The 21,344-nt window shown below is 43.2% G+C and overlaps 1 protein-coding gene and 1 long non-coding RNA gene across 5 annotated transcripts in view; both read right to left on the bottom strand.

Annotated features, from left to right (window-relative positions):
• HYCC1 (hyccin PI4KA lipid kinase complex subunit 1) overlaps positions 1-10,205 on the bottom strand; it is a 90,181-nt gene extending 79,976 nt beyond the window's left edge. For all 4 annotated transcript variants that reach the window (XM_074986175.1, XM_074986177.1, XM_074986179.1 and 1 more), the window contains exon 1: positions 10,087-10,205. The gene's annotated coding sequence lies outside the window, so the exon portion shown is untranslated. The remainder of the gene's footprint in view (positions 1-10,086) is intronic.
• Positions 10,206-16,355: 6,150 nt separating this feature from the next.
• Positions 16,356-21,344, bottom strand: part of LOC142007947 (uncharacterized) — a 40,617-nt gene continuing 35,628 nt past the window's right edge. Inside the window, exon 6 of the long non-coding RNA XR_012644044.1 lies at positions 16,356-17,195. This is a non-coding gene — a long non-coding RNA (uncharacterized LOC142007947). The remainder of the gene's footprint in view (positions 17,196-21,344) is intronic.

Here is a 21,344-nt window from a genome sequence, read left to right as displayed (position 1 = left end):
ATGGATGAATGAGAAACACAGACAAGGCTGAATTGGGCAATTGCCTAGAAATTTAAGCTGGGAAAAAAAAATCCAGGAGCCCAAGCATGCAACTAAGAAATCAGTGTGCATCCAAGATGGAATGGCAATTTTATAAAATAATTACTGGAGACTTGCTGCTGAGTACTTGAGGCAGGTCCCAAAAGGATTTGCAAAGTTAATTCCATAATCAAAGTCTCTGACATATGACAAATCGCTGTGAAAAGTGCAAGACAGGGACAGCCAGTCCTGAGGGCAGAATGCAAGATATACCAGGTGACTGGTGAACACCAATGCCTCCATGCCTAAAGTGACTTAAAGGCAGCATCTGACAAGCAGTTACTTATATAAATTACTCTGAATATATGGAATGCAGTAAGTATAGGAGCACATCCAACACAAACACTCCTTCTTGTTGGAGGCTTTTCCAGTGGCAAAACAGCAAAGTCCATTACCAGAAATTCTGAAGAAGCCAAAGATTTTTATAATACTCAAGAGGAGTTTTGGGTCTCTTGATGTCAGCAGAACCATTGTAGTTAGGTCACCTAGTACAGAAGTTTTGGTCCTTGCTGTTCACCAACTTTCAAAAAATGGAACACATGGATAACACGTGGAGTCCAAGCACAAGTGACAAGTGTTGTTTTGGACATGCAACATCACTACAGCATGATTCCAGCTGTACAAGGATTAAATTGTGACTGTTGCCCCTATTCGGTATTGGGAAAACAATGTCTAATGCTGTCAAAACAAAGAACTTGCCACTCAGACATCTTGCCAAATTGGCAGAGTGATGGGCAACCTGCAATTTCTGCAACAAAGTTGGCACCAGTATTGTATGACCAGAACAAGAAAGAAAATGGGACCTAGGCACCCGAGTTTCCAGCACATCAATCTAGCCATTATAAAGAACAAGTCACAAGCCAAACTCCCACCATATGAGGACAGTTTTGAAGACACTATCAAAAGAGGATCTTGACAAGTGAAGATTTGTATGTCTTCACACATAGGTAAACCAGATATTGAATCACCATTGCAATACAGATGAAAAAAATATAGACAAACTATTTCCTGTATTTAAGGCATCTAAGCTTCAATAAGACTTTATGTAAGTTGGGATCACTAAGGGCTGCTGCACAATCAAGTGTCTATGGTCAGAACACCATTCCCCACACAGAACTGGGTACATTTCAACGCAGCGAAGACTGCAATAATTCACACACTCTGGACAGAGATCATAAAGATGCTGACTACAACTGTCACCAGTACAATCACATTTCTATGATACCAATACAAATGTGTTAAATTTTGCATTACCCAAGTGTGATCTCAAAAACACAATAATAAAGAAATCCAATTGTCATGAAACACAGAGTTCAATGTCTAACATCAACTGCAAATATTTCAAGTAGTCTTTTTAATGTATTGGTATCACTATTTATGTTTGTTTCTACAGTAATCTCACCATTGGATAGCTCAATATCATATTTGACCTTAAGATAGATGTAAAAAGTTTTGAAATCATGTGTATCTATATATGGGAGGGTGCATTAAGTCGACCAAATTGGTGGTGTCTGCCACTCACCAAAGTCCCAGAAGTCAGAGTGCCTTAGGCAGTAATCACACCAGATCTTGTTAGGTAATCTTGTTTAGGTATAAGACTTCTAAGCAAAATCCAGATGCTTCATGAAGTACTGTTGCTGATTTTGTTGATAAATCTTCTTTCCAAATGAGTACAAACAATGCTCCAGCATGGTAACAAAAGATACTATCGATCCAAGTGGTGTCAGACAAAATGTAAAATGGATACTAATCACATATACAAACAGCACCTTTTACGAGAACAAAGGTGTATCATAGTGTAGTCTGACCTGGGGCATCCCTCTTCAGAAGGCTGCAGAGCACAAGTTTGCCTGCCTGCTTTAGCTTCCCCTTTCTATGGCATAAGCAAAAGAACACTGCATCAGACTCCAAGTGAGACTAAACCCACCTTTTGGCTTAATTTATTCATATGCACTATTGTAATACTTCCCAAAAAACAAGTAACAAAACCGTTAACAAACCCACAGAAGCATTTTCCATTCCTCTCTCCAGATAAAAATCAGCAGCACATTACCCACTCAAAAGTCAACAATAGCGCTTTCTCAGTTCTTTTGACCCATCATTCAGAGGCCCCCTTCTCCAGTCCTCCCTGCCTGAAAGCAGTCAGCCTTCCCATATCCCTTCACTCAGTTCTTTGGTCACAGGACTCCCTCTCTCGCAGCATTCACTTCCTCCTGATCTCTATAACTGGGAGTCCTACCTCTGCTCAGGTAAGCCACTGTTAACACATTACACTGATTTATTCCGTTTCCCCTATCCAAGCTGGAATTTTCCCCAGGGGTTACCGCCCAAGTCTTCTACTCACCAATGATCCCCAGTTTGATCAGTTCCCACAAAAAACTTGGTTCCATTACCCTCTTCAGGGTCCTCTGTAGTTCAGCCCCCAGGAATACCACCCACTTCTCCTTAAGTCTCAGGCAGCTCCCTCCTGCACCTCCTATGCTTGACTTCAACTTTCCAGCTCTCAGACAGCTCTTACCTGCTAGACTCCCTCTCTAAGGCCTGGTCTACACTGCACCCTTCTTCAGCTGTGCCTGGCCCTCCCCATTTAATTTAAGATACGCAACTTCAGCTACACAAATAGCATAGCTGAAGTCGATGTACTTAGACCTGCTTACTGCAGTGTATTCCACGCAGCAAGGTTGGTCACTGATGATCTCCCATCAACTCCACCTACTCTTCTTGCCCTGATTAAATGCCCCAGCCAACAGGAGAGTGCCTGGAGGTTGATTTATCATGTTTAAGCAGACACAAAATTAACCATCAGTGGACCAACTACTGCAATGTTGATCCACCATGTAGTGGACAAGCTCTAAGGCCCAGATGACTTCCTTTTAGCCCAACAAGGAACTCCCTGACCTGTCACAGGCACACAGGTCTCTTCTTTCTTTAAAGGCCTAGGGTCACCTTGTGACAAGATATTAGCCAGCCACTGGTTCTAGGCTGGCATCAGATGGGGAAGAGCCTCAGCTGATGTAAGTTGTTACAGCTCTCTCAATACCAATGAAACAATGACGACACTTTACACTAGCTGAAGATTTGCTCTTCTGTGTTTACATTCTGGAATGCCCTCAACAGCTGATTCACAGCATTCTGGCTCTGAGAGGGAGGGGGAAGAGGAGGAACAGAGTGTGAACTAGGTGATTTGTGGCTCCAAAAGGGAGGCAGTGGGGTACAGGAAGCATGTGGCTCCGGTGCCCCAGTGCACAAGAGGCAAGGGGGGAAGGGAGATTGCCAGACCTTCTGCAGATGGAACCCCAATGTTGCAGGCCACCCAACACTCTACCGTAGCAACAGCTGCATAGCTGCAGTGCTCTTAGGCAGATGCTGCCCACAAATGATGGAAGGAATTTTTCCTATCCATGTAGGTAATCCAACTCTCCAAGAGGCAGGAGCTAGACTGATGGAAGAATTCATGTAAGTTTTAGGCCTAGTACAAAGTAATATCATAGTGTGTACAATGTTGTTATAGCCATGTCAGCCCCAGGATAGTAGAGACACAAAGTGGATGAGGCAACATCTTTTACTGGACTAACTTTTGTTGGTGAGACTCGTGGACTCATATTTTAAGTCAGAACAGACCATATTTCAAGTACCTAAAAAGTTGTTACAAGGAGGAAGGAGATAAATTATTCTCATTAACCTCTGAATACAGGACAAGCAGCAATGGGCTAAAATTGTAGCAAGAGAGGTTTAGGTTGGACAGTGTGAAAAACTTCCTGTTAAGATGGCTTAGCACTGGAATAAATTGCATGAGGGAAGTTATGGAATCACTATCACCAGAGTTTAAGAGCAGGTTAGGCAAACATCTGTCAGGATAATCTAGATGGTGCTTTGTCCTGCCATAAGTGCAGAGGTCTGACTTGATGACCTCTTGAGGTTCCTTCCAGTTCTAGTATTCTATGATCGTGATCTTCTAGTTTAAGTCCCTTCACTCAACGACACCTGTAACAGACCCACAACTTCTGGCTGCTTTGCTCAAGTCCTCAAATTATGATTTAAAGACCTGCAGGTTTAAACTAATGGAACTTGAAGTAACACAGGCTGTGTAGGAAGGTGAAGCCCCCCTCAAGGATCTCTATCAATATGACGGAGGGAAAATTCCTTCCTGACCCTAAATATGGTGATCAGTTTACACCAGTGGTCAACAACCCACAGCACATGAGCTGATTTTCATTGGCAAGTGAGGCAGGAGCTCAGCCTCACCCCTCCTCCTCATTGCAGACGGGAGCTTGATCAAAGCCATACAGTCTATGGACTAACAAGACTAGCTAATGCTATCATCCACCCTCTACACCGTAAAACTTTGCATCTTTATCTGTTAATGAAGCTATTGTAAGTAGGACTACTGGTGACTTTTACAAGTATCACAGACACCCCTACTGTACAGACAGGTCAAAAGGTCAAATGTCTGCACTCTGCCTCGGAAAGGTTGCTGACCCCTGAGTTACACAGTGAGCAGATGGGCAAAGTCCAGCAGCCATACATCTGGGAAAGAATTATCTGCAGTACCTTAGTCTATGTTCTAGAATCTGTGTTTGGATTTTGTTTTAAATGTAGCTATTTGTTTTCAACGCTACTACTTGCTATTACTTGAATCTCTGTGCTTTGTTAAATAAGCGTACACATAAGTTCATACTGAAGTCAAGTGTAAGTACTGTGTGATAAGTAGATGTATAATCTGAGACCAGAATGGTAAATTGGGGCACACTGTTTCTTTAGGAAAAAAAACTGGTTAATACTGTGAGCATCTAGTAGAACAAAGGCTGAACACTGAGCCCTCAGAGCATCTCCCTGAAGGATTGGAGTGCATCTATTGCTAACATATAGAGGAACAGTGTTGGCGAGACCTAGAGAAGAATCCTTGTGTTACCTACGGCCAGGGGATTTGTAGAGCAGAGTAATGCTCACCCAAAGGTCTTGCAGCCAGAGATGACTGGTGTAGGAATTCTGTGGGGGAGGGGCACCAGCCATGTGCCCCTGCCCCCTCCAACCCCTCCCCATCCCTACACCGCCCCCACCTGCCTCTTTCTGTGAAAGCACTGCACCATTTCCAATGACTGCAAGACAGTTTTCCCCTACCTCCTGAAGGGGGCTCCCCCTGCACTTATCAGAAGTGGCATATCACACAAAGTGAGCCCAGGGGGCCTGAATCCAGGGTGCATGTGATTTCCCCCCCCCCCCGCATTTCCCATGCATCACCTCTGCTTGCAGCATTTTAAAGTCAGGCTAGGATGACATTCTCCTTTCATGAGAGAGGCATACGGTAGATGTATTTCCCATAACATATAAATCCCATCCTCTCACTTCATTCACAAGCTGGCTGCCACTTCCCATCATCTCCCACCCTCACTGATTTGTTTCTTCTCTTATGTTCTCTCTCAAAGATTTTACAACCTTTTGACTTGCACCTGGCTCAGTATCCAAACAGCCTTTTGTTGAGAGGCAGACAACATACTCTACCAATGACCAGAGACATAAGCATCTGTCACCTCCTGCCTGAAAGGAACATGTCCAAGGCATGCACATATCACAATACACTCATCTCTCACTATACGAGCACAATGAGTTCTTAACTTTTTGCTTGTAGGTGAAAACTCATAAGAGGGACACTAAATTCCTGTTAAAATACTTGTAAAAGACTCTGATTGGTTCCAAGTGCTAGGAGTGGCAGCAGGTGGCGCTGCTTTTGAAAAGTAAGTGAACCTGGGGTTGGGAGGGGGTTAAAGGCTGGGGGCAGTTTGGGGCCATGAGCAGGAAGGAGCATTAAAACCTGTAGGCAGCTCAGGTGGAGGGGGTGGTTGCTTGTTCCTCCTGGCTGCACCAGAGGTACCGGCGGGGGGTTTGGAAAGGAACATGATGGGGGGCTTGTGCGGGAAGCTGTGGGCTCAGGAAATGCTGGGACTGGGCAGGGGAGGGCTGTGGGTCTCCCCGCCCCCCAGCCAGGGACCCCGCAGCTGGAGCAGAGCCAGCCATGGGGCTGCTAGACTCCTTCCCCACCCCCACTAGGGAGCCAGCAGCAGGGCTCCTGGTCTCCCAGCCCCTGACAGCGGCTGGCTCATTTTAGTGGGGGAAGTTCAATTACCTAGTGAACACTGGTAAGTATGTGTCTCCCTCATTTTAATGAATGCTCATAAGTAAAGTACTCATTAAAGGAGGGATGAGTGTAGTGTTTAATTTTGTACCTGAAGAAAACAGGTCTATTGTTAATTTGTATTCCAACAGCAATCAGAGAGCCTGCCCCACCACACTCCATCCCCAGTTGTGAGTTCTGGCCAGTGCCATTGTGCTAAACACAATGCAAAAGAGTTTAACAGTGACAGAGAGATAGCCATGTTAGTTTGCACTGTATGAAAACAAAAAAGCAGTCAAGTAGCACTTTAAAGACTAACAAAATAATTTATTAGGTGATGAGCTTTCATGGGTCTGAAGATGTGGGTCTGTCCCACAAAAGCTCATCACCTAATAAATTATTTTGTTAGTCTTTAAAGCGCTACTTGACTGCTTTTTTGTTTTCATACAACACTAACAAGACATCGAAGTCCAAGCTCATGATTGTACAACAGTTTAAGCACAAGCTTTGCTTAACCTTAACACAGAGTATAGTTAAGCATGTGTTTAAAAGTCTTTAAGATTGGGGTATAAAAGAGTAAGAATCCAGCTGTACTTGCTTATTTGTCAATCTTTCTGCTCCATAACCTTGTGACAGAAACAAAAGGAAGCTTTACAGAACCCAAAATAGGGGAAGGGAAACTAGAACCAAGCAGACTGGAAACATACCACCATGAAAACCACTGACAGCTTAATTTTCTCCTGTATTAACAGTTGTATTTATTAAAATTAGATCTCAATATTGAAATCAAAAGAACTGCTACACGTATGCAACTAAAAAAAAAAAGTTAAAATGTTGTTATCTTGTGACTTGTACAGAGATAGTGGCAGATTTTGTTGGGCCCTGGGCACTGTGGGGGTGGATGGAGGAGGATTTGCAGGGCTTGGCTCTCACCCCCTATAAGGGGTGGGGCCTCAGGCAGACAGGACAGGGTTAGGGCTGGCCAGCCAACCTTGGTGCCATCTGTATCATGTTACACCTCCCCCAGCCAGCCCTCAGTGCAGCCTGCCCCACACTATGCCAGGTTCCAGCAGCAATTTTAAGAGCCCAGTACCCTGGACCCCAAGACAACTGCCTCTTGACCTCCCCACACTTCCAACCCTGGCATTTTTAGAAATTAAACCAAGATTTATTGTGGTATTCCGCACCACTAGAGCAACAAGACTGAAGAAGGAATTCACTTGTAAAGCAACCATAGAGAACTAAACCTGGGATGTTAAAGGAAACATGTACAATGAAGAATGGACTACAAAGGTTCTCAAACTGCAGCCTGATTGCAGCCCAAGTGACACCCTCAGTTCCATACAGGTAGTATACACATTGCCTAGGTACGTCCCACACAAAACAAAGAGTATATGCAGCCCACAATGTTAAATAGGTTTAGAAACACTAAAGCATATTCCAAATGTATTAATTTGTTACAAGCAGTGTGTAACTCAAACAGACCACTTATTTAAAAAAAAAAAAAAAAAAAAAGCACTTGAAAGAGGTCATTTTCCAGCATCCTATTTTATCATAGGAATTTTTGTCGGATCTCACTAAAATTACTATCAATGTTACAGCACAGATTGCTTGGCATGTATTTTTTGCTACACTGTTTGTACCTACTCTGATGTATGAACTTGCAGCTATCAAGACTTTTCTAAAAAAGCCATTAAAGTACATCCGTAACTCATCCACTTCCTTCTCCTCAAAAGGACAAATTCCCTAAAAACTGATTTCATTATGAACAATCTAAGTTGCCAAAGTAAGTATAAAAACCAGAGAAGTCACACAAACCTTCAAAATACATGGAAAAAAAAATAGCAGCCAGACATTTAATACTTCTGAATGGAAAATCCTTCCAAAGGCTTTTCAAGGAACAGATAAAATTAGATTAGAAGAGGGACAAGTGCCATAGTTTCCAGAGTTAGAGACTTAATATCAAAGTCTACAGTAATCTCTACCTTTTAAAAAGTTGTAAGTACACAGCACAAAATTTAAGTTACCTGAACTTAAGGTGCAAACAACTGGATGGGAAAATCTGCATGGAGGCAAACCAAATCACTAGCTTCCCAACAGAGCTTTTTTTCCTGCTATCTTCACACAACTGCCTGAGTGGATTGAAATCAATGCAAAAGGGGAAATGTACTAGAGAGATTACAGTAAACCCTCAATTTTACTGATCCTGATTTAGCAGATTTCCAGAACAATGCACCCCATTGTTCCCAAAGTCTGCTTAACTGGGGCCCACAAAATCCTAAGCACTCCCCATGGACTTATCATTGCACAGCCCCTGTAGCCTAGAGCAGCTGCCACACACTCCTCCCACCAGGAGTGGGGCACATACGCTGGCAGACAGCACTTGCATACATGCCCCACCCTGGTGGGAGGAACATGTGGTGGTTCTGATGGCAGCAGCATGGCCCTTGCTACCCACTGCAGTGGGACTTTCACTGCCACAGCAGGGCCCTTCCTGCAGCACATGATGCAGCTCTTGCTGCCATGCACAGAGGAGCCCCCCGCTGTAGTGGGGCTCTGGCTGCTGCAGCAGGGCCCTCAACCCCAGTGGGGCCCTTGCTGCTGCCCACAGTGGGACCTCCAAACCACTGCAGGACTTTTGCTGTGGTACATGGCAGGACCCCTGCTGCCACATGCAGTGGGGCCCCCAACCACTGTGGGACTTTTGCTGTGGTGCATAGCAGGACCCTGGCTGCTGCAGCAGGGCCCCCAACCATGGCAAGGGGCTCTGGCAGCTCGTCCTGTGGTGGGGGTAGCAGGCATTTTTGGAGGGATGACAGAAATAGCAGGAAACCCTCTGATATAAAACATGTCCGGGTTTAACAGACACCCCTACCCCCCCACTCCATCAGTCAGTTACATGAAGGGTTTACTGTAGTGAAAATTAATCTGCTTTCATTAATGTAAACCCAGCACTGCACTAGATTTGGTTTTTAAATCTTTCCCTAAAAAGTTATTACAGATAGTTAAAAGAAAACCACAAACAAAGGCGAGGAAGGAAGTTGAGAGAGAGCATAAGCAGCAAAGAGTGACATTTGAGACTCATCCTAGTGTAACAGGAGAGACAAACAGCAGCAGCTTCTTTGTGTTGCCTGTAGCAGACTGCAAGCATTCTAAGGCACAAGCTGTCTTTTCTAGATTGTGTGAAGCAACGTGGCTATACGCGTACAGCTATTTATTAATAAAGACATCTCAGGTCTTCCCCGTCTTTGCGCGGAAGGAGACCGACAGACTCGGGCACCCAATCTGTGAAGATGCGAACAAGAAAGTCCCCGGCGCTAATAACCCAAGTGCCACAAGGAAGCACACACCCCGCGCAAGCCCTGGCCTGAAGCGAGACACGCGCAGGCCGCTGCGCCGGACGCCCTGCGAGGCGATGGGCAAGCGGCGGTTCGCACTGCCTGCGCCTTCGCTTTCCCCTTTGACAGGGGGTCCTGGCGGGTCGCTGGACGGGGGCCGGGGAGACAGGCGCCTTGGGGCGGAGACCCGCTCTCTCGCCTCGCTGCCGAGGCGCACGCAGCGACAAGCACTGGCCGCTGGAATGAGACAAGCTCGGTAGAGCGACTCCTGCTGCTGGCGTGGGTCAGGGCGCCCCCGCCCGGCCGGCCAAGCCCCCGGACCCGCCATGCCGGGGCAGCAGCAGCGCCCGGCTCCGCAGCCCGTCGGGCAAGGACAGCCGGCCCCAGGAGCGGCGGCGACAGAAGAACCTCTCTGACTCGGCGGGACTAGCGGGAGCCGCGAGGCCGGTACCTCCCCGAGGTGCCGTTACCCGCCGCTTCCAACTGCCCCAACGGCCAAAGTCTCTCACCCACGCCGGAAAAGTTCCCTCAGCCCGAACGGCCGCGAGTCAGACTCACCCCTCCCTCCGGCGCCGCTCAGGAGTCGGAGTCGGAGTCGAAGTCCGCCTCTGCCTAGTCTCGTTTCGTCTCACCCCGGAACGCCGCCGCCGCTTCACCGCTTTCTGACTTACTAGCTTCTGTGGCTGCCTGGCGGCGAGAGGAGAAAGCGAAGGGCCGGCCCCGCCCCGTCAGTCCCTGCCTGACTGCCCCGTCAGCCAATCCCGACTCGACGAGCCGAAACACTAGCCTATGGCATTGCACAGGGGGCGGCAATTTAAACGGGCTCCCTCCTTTTTAAACAGACTGGTGCTGGTTAACGGGGGTGTGGGGAGAAGAGGAATGGGATAGCACGTGGGCGTGGAAAAGCTTGTGGGCGTGGTTTCTAGACTTCTACCGACAGCTGATTGACAGCAAAAGGTCCATTTACAGCCCCAAGTCTTCTAGGGACCTGCAAGGGTTGTTCCCATTCTTCTGTGGGTGCAGCTGCTCTGTCCTTGCAGGACCCTGGGGATGGGTGCTAGGACAGTGGCTATGCCTACAGGGCAGGTTTTTTTCAGTGTTACTTATGGCGACAGTCTAATGTCTAAATAAGTAATATTGGACAATTGCTAGTGAAAACTGCGAGTGTTAAACGAAGAAAGGAAGCAGTATGGACTGATTATGAACATCGATAAAACAAATACAATGGTATTTGGAGATAAGGAAATAGGCAGGAAGATCACTGTTGATGGTATTGAACTAGAAAATGTAGAGAAGTTCACATATCGGGAGCAACATCACCTGATCTAGACTGTAAGAAGGTAATAGCAACTAGAATAGTGAAAGCAAGAGCGAGTTTGAAGGTGATGGATAAGATCTGGAAAAGCAATGCAATTAGGTTAAGTACGAAGCTGGGCATCTTGAAAACGTGTTATTCAGCAGCATGTTGTACAGATGTGAGACATGGGTGATAATGAAAGATTTGAAAAGAAGAATATTGGCGTTTGAAAGGAGTTGTTATAGAAAAATTCTGAGAATAGGATGGATGCAGAAAGTCACCAACGAGGAATTATATAGGAAGATAGAGCCAAAAGAGAACCTGCTGCAGAAGGTTATAAAACGGAAGCTACAACTATTTGGAAATATTTGCAGAATGAACGACAAACAAAAAATCAAGACCCTAATATTTGGCATAATGGATGGTTTGAATAGAAGAGGCAGACCCCATAGAGAATGAATAGATGATGTAGTAGATTGGTGTGGAGCTAGTCTATGGACACTAAGCTACTCTGCACTGGACAGGGAAAGATGGAAGGAAATAGTGAGAGAGGCATCAGACACCAATGGGCACTGAGCCCACGGTTATTGATGATGAAGATTCCCACAGCCACAGCATCGCAGAAAGGAACAGTCTCCTTTACAGCCACAGTTCACAGCCACAGCATTGCAAAAGGAGCCTTCACAGGAGCTGATAATAGCTGTGCTTTGTGCACACTCATTCCTTTTCAACCTTGAAAGTAGGTGGTTGGCAAAAGTCGCTTGCAGAGCTGGTGCGATTATTTGGCTGGAAAAGCCCTCTGATCTCGAATTATCCTGCTTGGCTGTGTGAACTTTTTTTTTTTTTTTGGTGGGGGTATGTTTTTGTTTTTCAGGAAAAAAGGGGGTTTTCTGGAGGGAAAACAAAGCCCAGTGTAGACAAGCCCAATAATGCAATATGAGTTGGTAGATACTGACACACTCCCTCTTGAGAGTGTCCTCTTCTTTGAAAGTTCAAAGATGGTTATCCTGCTTTAGCCTCACTCTTAATCAGAGATAAGCTCAAATCACAAGATGGGATCCAAACCACTCTGAGGATGCTGCTCTGACCTTCCAGGTTCTATATGTAAAATACATACCAGTTCCTCCTTTACTAACCCTTAAGATGAGCTAGTCTATGTAGTAGAGCAACTGTAATACCCACATACCCACCCCCATGTTCTATCTTCCTAGTTCTGTTGCTTTTGGTAAATCAGGGCAAGTACATTAGTGATGAAATAATGTGAATCATGTACACTTAAGTTGTAACACAAATGATTAATAACCAATTAGCTCTACATTCCCTGATTCAATTTACCAGCAGTTCAGAAAATATGTCTCGCTCACACAAAACATTATTGTAATGAAATTTCAAGAAGAAATTAGTACACTGAAAGAGTGTAATCCACTACGAGAATTGGTGGCTTCATTTTAGGATACAGTTTTGTAAAATCAAATCTTAAATCAAGATAAAATTGTCCCCAGTTTGGAACTCAGAAAAGGATGGGAAATTTCTATGAACCAAAAAGATACTTAGGACCAATGAACTGGAAATGTGTTTAATTTATACATTAAGTCAGCATTCAGGCACATTGGAGAGGTAGCAGGAATAGCCACATATATTTGTTTTACTGTTCTTTATATCTCAGCCAATTTTCTTAACAGAAACAAAAATAAGGATGACAAAATAGGCAAATTATTACCTAAAGTGATCTCAAGTATCCCTTATCCAGGCCTGACAAATAGGTGGTTGTAATGGAAGCAGTAACATGCCCTTAACAGATGTATTTAGAAAACTAACGGAGGGAACATCTTGCCTTTAATCTCTTCCATTTATTAAGGATAAATATTTTATGTTGATCAGTGTTGAAAATGTTTCTGTACACATGAAGTTTCTTCTTATCAACCCCCTGGAAATGAAGCAACTCTGATGGACTATTTTAGCTTGGCATCAATCATAAATTAGTCTTTCTTCTATTACAGACACTCTAATTCCAAAACCTACATTGTGAAAAGAAAAATACTTCACTTTTACAAGGAAAAATTAAGTGATAAAATCAATTTGTGCTGCTACTGTGGTGAGGAACAAAATTAATTTTTTGCGCAATCATTTCTTTTTGCAAGTAATCATTTGGAATGGCATGAAGAATTAATTTAAAATAAAATTGAAGGCATGTTATCATTTGCAAAAGTGCTATGAAAGATTAAGTATTAATCCTGATAATATAGCTACATAATTTCAAGGATTAATAAGGATTAAATAAATCACTGTTATTAGTGCAATTTCACACACTATGGGCTTGTCTACACATGCCCCCAACTTCGAAGGAGGCATGTTAATCAGGGTGATGGGAGATTACTAATGAAGTGCTGCGGTGAATATGCACCACTTCATTAGGCTAATTCTCCCTCACGGCAACTTCGAAGTGTCAAACTTCGAAGTGCCAGCATGCATGGAGTCGTGGACACTTCAAAGTGCCGTGCTACTTGAAAGCGCCTTTACTCCCCAGAAATTTTAGGAGTAAAGGCACTTCAAAGTAGCACAGGCACTTTGAAGTCCCTGCAGCTACATGCAAGCTGGCACTTTGAAGTTTGACACTTCGAAGTTGCCACAGGGGAGAACTATCCTAATGAAGTGCTGCATATTCACCGCAGCACTTTATTAGTAATCACCCTGATTAATATGCCCCCCTCGAAGTTGCAGACAAGTGTAGACAATCCCAATGAAACTAACCCATAGAGATTTTGACTTATCAAAAGTTAACTGATAATCAGCATCAGACCCTGCTTTACAACTTGGGACTGGGTCCTTTGACACTTACTCCATACTGCAGTTTTCTCAAACAATAATTCATTTCAAAACCTGGCCCTCAAATTTCATATGAACCATATTAACAGGTGAAGTACACGCTATGATCCTGTTTGGTGGATACCTATGCTCACACAAAACTCTGTTCCCTTCAGCATGTTTATGGTGTGTGGCTCTTGTTTCAGGATTGGGCTCTTAGCTGGGTGCAGGTCTTTCTATATTTACCTATTCATATCTTATGTACTTAACTGGCTGTGCACTTGTATGTCTTGACACAAATACATGTAGAAGTATAAAATCCAATGTAATTTCATTTGTTTTCAATAAAAATCTATGATTACTTTTAAAGACCTCTCCTGTTATGATATTTTATGCTGGCTTTGCGCAGTTATTCATTTCTGCCACAAACTTAGTTTGTTATTACTGAAGTCTGATTTTAGCATGGTTGTAGTTTCTGTGACATGGTACAAAAATACAAAGTGGTTTTCCTTACAAAAGATGGGTCTTGTCAACTCCAGCGCTCCATTGTAAAGAGGAATGGAGGCTGTTGTAAAGAATAATTTTAGGAACACCCAAATGGTGATTTATATTTATTTAAGCTAAAAATAAAGGCTAATCTTTGGAAGAGGATACATTTGAATAACTTGCCTACAGGGCTTGAAAGTGGGAGGAGATTCATATTTAGTGTGTATACTCCGTTAGACGGCTATTTCACCTGCATGTAAGGTAAGAGTAATTGTGAAAGTGGTATAGGGTGATCATAATCCTAAATGCTTCTAACCAATTATTAGTTTTATTGTTACTGAAGTGTTATGATAGTTAGCATGAGTAACTGTATTATGAATCACAACTTCATTAGTCCTTTAGCCACACATTTTTAAGGTAAAGTGTATGGTTATGTAACAATTAATTTCAAATATGAAAATTACCACCTTAAATGTCATCCCTGGAGCTGACCAAAACTTGGCAGCTATGTGGGAACACTCTGCTACCCCAGAGAAGTGGGAGGGGCCATACCATGGTGTTCCCAGGAACAGAAGCTAAGGGGCGGCTCTGCAGTAGTTACACCAGCATCTGTGATTTATGTAATTAGATGGCTGGATCAGGTCTCATACACTGTCCTCCTCTGGTGGAGAAGACCAAAGATTACTAGAATACACTAGTGAGTACTGGAATTTATACATCTCAGAGCTGTTGATCCAGGCTTTCTGCAGATTCAGACAAACATCTCTGTGTTTGTTACACCTGGATCACTTTTTCAAGCTTTTACTTGCACTCACAAGGGCTAGACAAATGTTCACATTTAAACACAAAAACTTTATTGTAGTGACATGACTGTAGAAGACAGGACACAAGACATACCTATAGAACTTATGTCTTAATTTGTCCCCACTAGGAGGAGGTAGCAGGTAATGCACTTCTTAATACATCATGGCTCCAATTGCACACATCTAGGCCCCCCCAGGTAGCTAATAAATACTGCAGTTGGCTTCCCACTCTATTCAGAATAGAAGTTGCTTCAAAAAGGAGCAGCAGTGAGGTGCACTCAGAGATGCCTTTATACCTGCCCTGAGCCATTCCAAACTCATTAATAGCATTGACACCTGTCATGAATGAATACAGGAACAGGTTTAACCCTTAACAGAGATAACTTGCAGCAGTGGGTGGTCAGATAAGACAACGGGAGGGAGAGAAACTTTTTTGCACTGAGAACAATTGCAATCTGAAGGGCCTTCGTCTGCCTGGCTGATGCAGAGGAAAAACATAGAGAAATGGTTGAGCTCAAGCAGTTGGAATGAATCCAGTAAATCTCCTGACCTTCTCAAAATCAGCTATAGATATGTAAGTAGAAGGGAAGTGCTTAGTTAGGTACGATCAGGTTATGGTTACTTTGAATTTGGTGTGGACTGACTGTCCTTTTTTATTAGTTGCTTGGTTAAAGACTTGATTTTTTTTTCTTCTATAACTTTTATGCTGAATCCCAGGGAAGTAATTCTCTATGTTACAACTGGTTTGATTTATTGTCTCTTGTACTGTGAATACATTACTTTTTTTTTCAAGCAAATTATTTGATTCCTTTGTCATGAGAAGGGTCTGTGTATATGCATGCCTTAGACTGAAAGGCTAGCTACTAAATTACAGTTCTTTGTGCCTAAGCTCTCTCCTGCAGGAGAATTAAGAGCTTGGGGTACCCCACAGGGAGACATCCCAATTGCATCTCCTGGATTAGGGAGTCTTTCCTATTTGGGTGGTAGTGGTGAACTAGCCCCCAGGGTAAGGGAATCTGCAAGTTTTGGATGCTTTTTAAGCAATGCCTTTTTCAGGCAAGGTATTTTTTGAAAGAGTTTGCAGGATTCAACTTCCTGCACTCAGAGTGGGGAGCAGCCCTGACAACACCATACAGGGGCAAGCACGGGTCCACAGCTCTCTCTTTCTGTGCAACTCCCATCAGTAAGGGCAAAGGCTCATTCAAATTATTAATGAAGTTTGTGTCATTTGTGATGGACAGTGGTAGATTTTTCTGAGTAGCAATCGTCCATCTTTGTTCTCCTGACATAAAATAAATGGTTACTTTTTCTCACAACATATTAAAGTTTTAATATTGCTATGATTAATTGAAACCAAAAGTACAGAATCAAATTACTACATTATAAAATGCTTTTAGGATATTACAAGAACAATGTGAACAGATTTACAAGTATTCTAAAATGGGATTGCTTTCTTACAGGAAAATAGATGTACAACATTAAAAATACTTGAAACAAAACAAAACAGACACTTGAAGCTGTCAGTGAATTTTGTTGCCTTTCCTGGTAGATTATTACCAACTTTATGTCACTTGCCTTTATAATATTTGAGCTGTATTTTTAAAGCTAATTCTCTATACCTGGTGCTCAATTATCTGAAAAACAGCGTGTTTCTCTGGCTCTTATGTTACTACATTATGTCTTATTATCTTGAAATTATCAACTGTTGTCATCTCTCTTAAAATTGGCCTGGATGTAGAAACATGTTCTCTTGTTATGCAGGTCTGGGATACCCAGAAAGAATTCAACTTAGTAACAAATGACTGTCTTCCACCCACCTCCCATAATTAAATAGATGCTTATTTGGCTACAGTAAAAGAATAAGTCCATCCAGCTCTGAGGTGGATTAACTGATTCAGAGCACTCTGATAGTCAGCCAGGGGTCTGTACCTTCTCTGTCAGGAGTTCTGGCTGCTTTGTTTTGATGGAATACTTGTTTTCATTCCAGCAGAAGATCTCTTCTGTTTGGTCAAGGACAAACCCCATGGCAACAATTTTAATTGTTTACACTTTATGAAAGACTTGCCTTCAGGCATTCCTCTTACTGACAAAGGCCGGGGAGCTGGTATAATCACTTGGCCACCTTCCATACAGTTCATCTTTTGGAGCATAGGGATTGCTTTCAGCCTCCAACACCATGAGGAGAAGAAGTTAATCAGGCCGGCCAGCTGCCCTCTCTGCTTTCCCTTCCCCCAAAGCCTGACATTTTAAAGAAGCGAGCCTTACTGTTCAAAGGGCTGTAATATACAAAACATTCAAGTTATGTATTTATTGTTAATAGTAGTGGGTATCCTGTTGATTTCACAAAAAAGTCACATACATGTAGCTCTGTAGCTTACTTGCTTTACACAGTTTACTTTCTTAAATACCACCTGATTGTTTGCTGCCTTGATTCATTCTGCCATAAAGAACTGTATAGCATTGTATGAAAATTCAAGGAGATAATCTGCAGGCCAACTATCAATATCAGTATTACATACTGAATTAGATGTTTTGGCAGACCACTGAAGAGAAAAAAGTATGTGATTCTCATTTGCACTCAGAAATTGCTCTCCACTTCAAAGTTATTATTATACATTTTTTATAGGACTTTGAATTTACAAAGAGTTGAGTAAACAGAGGAAGACACTTTCCTATTCTTAACCATTTATATTCTAAGATTAACAAAATATCTGGCAATATTTCAGCTAATGGAGAGGTGCAGAGGGCTTGCGTTTGGTGGAAAAAGAGGTCAGAGGATTTCCTGAAACTAGTCTTAAAGACAAATTTTGACAGAGGGGAGGGAAGTTGTCTGAGAGGCAGAAAGCATGAGACTGATCCAAACAAAGGGGAGGCCACATGAATGAAGATGCACAACTGCAAAGGCAACACGGTTACAAAGGAAACACACACATGCCTACACATGCACACATATACATATATAAATAAACATATATTCATATAGAGACACTCATAATACAAAAAGTCCATTGCTAGTATCGGTTATATGGGTACTGAGAAGAAACTAGACTGCTTAATATTCACCTTAATTAGTTAATGTTTTTAAAATATTGTGAAAACAGAAAGCTGTGTAAAAATGCTAATTGTTATTATAACTACCTTGTTCGAATAAAAGCTGTCCATATTGTAAGAAAGAATATTCTATTTTGTTGCTAGGCAAATGATATTTCTAGAATTTATGACCCCAGCTGTATTTTCCATTACCATGATGACATCTACTGGTGGGGACAGGTTTAAACACCTGGAGGAAACCTTTCCAACCTTCAAAATCTTCCATCAAGGTTTTTTGCATGCTTACTTAATAACAACATCACTACAGTGTGATTTAAAATTTATAGTAAGCAAGAAGATAGCATTATTCAAAGATACAATATAATCTATAAAATATAGCAAACCCTTCAAAAGCTACTTGATAAACAATTGCAAAAAAAATTGATCCATACTCCATGTGTCAAGCCAAAATACCAAAGGTTCAATAAAACTTTTTAAAATTATTAACTGATAAAGAAAGAAACTTATAGTATATCTAAAACTAAAATAAATCAAGAACAGTGACTTTACAAAATAATTATCTATTATTGTGGCACTATAAAGTTGTGCAGGGTCAAAACTGGCTTTATCAAAAGCCTGAGCATGTGTATTGGTGGATGGCAGCGAAGACAGCTGCGAGTAAGCCTTGCCTATTACCTGCACTTCAGAATGTCATATAGAAGGGAAACTCTCCCACGTTGATTCATATATGTTCTGCAAAATAGCGTACTCTGTAATGACAATAGGGACATTAGCTTCAGAATGTCCAAATGGGTCAATAAACATCTGAACCTCGCTTTCAAATGTCCAAAGGCGCATTTCACAATCATTCTGCACCTGCTCAGTCTGTAATTGAAGTTTTCCTTACTGGGAGCTAGGGCTCCTGTGTAGGGTTTCATCAGGTAGGGAAGCAGAAGGTAAGCAGTGTCACCCAATATAACAATGAGCATCTCCATGTCACCAATCATGGAGGGAGGGATAGCTCAGTGGTTTGAACATTAACCTGCCAAACCCAGGGCTGTGTGCTCAATCTTTGAGGAGACCACTTAGGGACTGGGGCAAATAGATGCCAAGGATGTTGCTTAGCCCTACCAAGGCAGGGGACTGGACTAAATAACCTCTCAAAGTCCCTTCCAGCTCCAGGAGATACATATCTCCAATTACTTCTTATATCAATCTTGATTTTCCAGTCAGGGGAAAAAAGGCCATTCCAGGAGCTTTTGATACAGTTCAGAATTTCAAAGTATGTGTGCATCATGAACCCTCCCAGACCAGCCAATGTTGACGTTAGTAAAATGACCTTTGTGATCTATCAGCTCCTGTATGACCAGGGAGAAGTACCCCTTTTGATTAATATATTCCAAGGCCAGGTGGGCTGCGGCCATGATGGGGATGTGTGTGCCACCTATTGCCCCACCACAGTTAGGAAAGCCCTGAGCAGCAAAGCCATCCACTGTGGCCTGTACATCTCCCAAGGTCACAGTCTTCCTGAGGAGATGCCAACAGATTGCATGAGCCACCTCCATCACCACAGACCCCACTGTAGATCTGCCAACGCTGAACTGATTTGCCACTGACTGATTAACTGTTGGGGGTTGCAAACTTCCACAGTGCAATTTCCACTCACTTCTGTACTGTTAAACTTCAGCATTCTCATGTTGCTGCACTTCAGGGCGGGCACCAGCATATCACAAAGTTCTTGTGTACGCGAAAGTTCTACACCCACTTCTGGTCAGCCCAGGACTCCAAAACGATGTGATCCCACCAGTGTGTGCTGGTCTCTCGAGTCCAAAAACACCACTCCACTGTCATCAATGCATTCATGGCAGCCACCAGCTCTGCGTTCTTGGTCTGCAGTTGGCACAACTGCTGTTTCAAAACACCATCCTCACTGTCAGCAGCAGTAGCACCACTAGGACAAACAAGCGCCATGAAGCTTTGGAATTGAACGACAAGTTGCATGACAGCTGTGGTGGTTGCCGAAAATAATCTATGCTATGATTTGGAGCATTCATAGATCCATGCTTGTGCTGGAATGCTGCAACAGGAAATGGTGCGATCTCCAGTTCTTTTTGTGCACAGTTATTGATGCAGTGAATTATGGGATAGTGATTGGAATTCTGGGATTCCAACATGAAACACCCACAAGCAATTGGGGGTAAGGCATTGTGGGATAGGTACCCACAATGCAGTGCTCACGCTGTTGAATTTGCATTAGGCAATGGGAATGCAGAAATTTGACATGGAGAAAAGGTGGGTCAAATTTCAAGAAGCTTTGTGGACATTTTATTTGAATTCATGATATTGAGATTAAGTATTCAATTTTATTATATATCGAATTTATCTCGTAGTGTAGACACAGCCATAGAGTAAAATTAGTGGATACTCAGCATCTACTAGCAGCCAAGCTCCCTTCTCCCCACAGGACCTTCACTGCCACCAGCCCTGCTGATCAACTCTTCCCCCTTTCTCCCACTGCCTCTCATTTTGCACCATGCAGGAGGCTCAAGGGAGGAGCTTGGAAGAAAGAGGCAGAAATAGGTACATTGGAGGCGAGGCCTGAGGTGGAGTTGCGGGGAGGGCTCCAGGGGAAATTGGTGCCTATGTAAGAACTTCTAGCATATCACTGTGCAGGCAATTGTTTGTCTCTTTGTAACATGGAAGATCCTATACTGGAGAGGATCTCTCACACACGCGCGCGCACACACACACACACACACACACACACACACACACACACACACACACACACACACGGGTGTGAGAAGAAAGAGAATAAAGGGAAAAGGTGACTAACAGGCGCAGGAGAAAATTGCAGCTCAGTACTGTCATGGTTACTGGGCTAGCAGCACCTCTAACCCTTTTGGTCTCCCCAAGCCCCAACCCTCTAAGGCTGTCTACGCTAGGGAAAATAAGTCAACTGAAGATATGCAATTCTAGCTACAGCAATTGCATAGCTAGAAGCGACGTATCTGCAATCAATCTGGCCGTCCTCACTGAAGAAGGTTGATGGGAACGTTTCTCCCATCAACCTCCTTTACTCCTTGCATCTCACGAGGAGTACAGAAGTTGATGCCATCCTCTGATAGGTTGATTTTGTGCGTTTGTACCAGACCTGTGAAATTGAACCTCGAAAGATTGACCACGAATGGGTCAATCTTCTGGAGTAGCGTAGGCATAGCCTAAGACTTCTGGTCATCACTTTTTTCTCAAGGTAGAATCACATGATTCTCTTATTCTTGAGACTAGGTGTTCCATGTCGCCTACTGTGCTGTACTTCAGTACGTCTGACTTAGGTTCAGACCTCACAGTTCCATTTCCTCCAGGAGCAATGGCAGTGGTAATTGAAGCTGTGA

Source organism: Carettochelys insculpta, chromosome 2 (genome assembly GCF_033958435.1).
Source record: "Carettochelys insculpta isolate YL-2023 chromosome 2, ASM3395843v1, whole genome shotgun sequence".
NCBI lineage: Eukaryota > Metazoa > Chordata > Testudines > Carettochelyidae > Carettochelys > Carettochelys insculpta.
Note: the sequence above shows the minus strand (reverse complement) of the source record. Positions and strands in the feature narration are given on the sequence as shown.